The sequence below is a fragment of the Impatiens glandulifera genome, chromosome 6 (assembly GCF_907164915.1).
Source record: "Impatiens glandulifera chromosome 6, dImpGla2.1, whole genome shotgun sequence".
Taxonomy (NCBI): Eukaryota; Viridiplantae; Streptophyta; class Magnoliopsida; order Ericales; family Balsaminaceae; genus Impatiens; species Impatiens glandulifera.
In genome coordinates, this window is record NC_061867.1 from 13,523,726 (window position 1) to 13,525,798 (window position 2,073).

Below are 2,073 nucleotides of genomic sequence, written 5' to 3' on the forward strand. Positions count from 1 at the left end.
TTATGTATTAAATAAGAACTTAATTGTGTTAAATCCTGTACAGATTAAATAAAACCGAAAGAAAAAGCTACTCGTCATTTTGTTAAGTCAGCATTTTATCATAGTTTGGTTTATATGAAATCGACATTATTACAAGATCGACAATCTGGAAAGACACGCAACTGGTTTTTATATGAAATCGGAATTTTACATATCAGCATTCTATAAAGGCATAATCGACATTTTATGAAGATCGGTAGTTTGTAGAATCGACATTCTACAAATACGTAGTCGATTTTATCTCATTTCGGCATTTCACTAAACTATTCGATAGTATGGACTTCGGCATTTCTGTGAAGCGTAACCGGTATTTTTACAAATCGGTATTTTACAAAGCATGCGTCCGATATTTTTACAAATCAGTATTTTGCAAAGCAAGCGTCCGATTTTATTTTTCGGTATTATATAACTTATGTTATATAAGAAGAATTCCCGGTAGTTTATTGAAATTGGTTTTTCAATAAAATAAGTATTTACTTGGAAGGGTTTCCAGTACGCCTCTTGCCTCTCACAACCTATCAGCCTCGGTACTATATAAGTACATTTTCGGAAGCTGTAGATATCAGCTTTATATGGACTCAATAGCTTGTTTCCATTTTGGTGCAAGGACTGATGAAGACTTTTTTGGCAGCAGCAAAGATATGATAAAAGAATCAAAAACAAGTCAAAGCTTCTGATATTTACGCTCATCGTAAATCAAAATCCAATTAATGAAAATTTGGCTTATTATCATCCAAGTACAGAAAAAATCAAAGAATATCTCATCTGATGTACTTCTCTAGACTTCAACCAATCAAGATCAAGACAGATGTCTAATGAAGCAAAATATGTCTGTTGACATTCTCCTACTTAAGAGAACAAGGGACAACTTGCTTCAATAATAGCCCTTGGACAACCGGCTTTTCTTAGAACAATCATTTGCTATCAAATCTTTCAAGTGCTCAAAATTTCATAAGCTTTCAAGTGTGTTAGAATTCTAAAACTTTAATACAATAATACCTATTCTGTGTGAGTTTGTTAGCATTGTAAGTTGACAAAATCTGTTTCTGTTCAATAGAGAGTGTGTGCTAGGAGTTCGAAAGTAGGCAGTAACTAAGTCATGGTTGTTCGACTGGGTTGTGTACAAGTGTTGTATTTAATTAAATTTTCTAGTGAATATCCTTCTCAATATTAAGAAGAAGGGGTGACGTATGAGTTTTATCTCCGAACATCCATAAACATCTCTTGTGTCGTGTGCTCTTTCCTATTGCATTACTCTAATCTCGGTGTGTTGCTTCAAGTCAAAAAAACATTTCCGCACTTGAACTCGGTACAAGAGTTTGTGATGACTTGTGAAGAATATGAACCGATATTAACTTCTAACAGAGTTAATATCAAACGAAGTGTGTGTGTAAGCGTTCAACTTCTTGAGAACCCCGTCTCCATCGTCGATCCCGATCCTAACAAGTGGTATTAGAGCGAAAAATTTCTATTCTCAAGCACTCAACTATGAACATGACTTCGTTCACCAAGCCTCCAATGTTCAAAAGTGAAGACTTCATTGACGGGAAGTTACGAATGAATGTATATCCGACCTCTTTGGATGATGACATGTGGTATGTCGTTACTAACGGCCCGATCAAGATCGAAAAGGAAATATGCGACTAGATAAATGAAGATAAAAGGAAGAACAATCTCGACAACTTGGATAGGAACGCTATATACGGTACTTTGGATAAAAATATATTTGCAAAGATCAGAGAATGTACCACTGCCAAGGAGGTATCGGAGAAAATGATTCAACTTAATGAGGGCAACGAGCATACAAAAGAAAACAAAATCATGGTGGCCACTTAGAAGTTCGACCACATCAAAATGTGTCGTGGAGAAAAAATGTATGAATTAAACGAACGCTTCACTAGCATTGTCAATGAACTCTCTATTTTGGGGAAAATTTACGGAAACAAGGAAATCATTGTCAAAGCCTTGAGGGATCTTCTTAATGCATGGGAAGTTAAAACAACCGTAATGAGGGAGTCAATAGACCTCCACAAG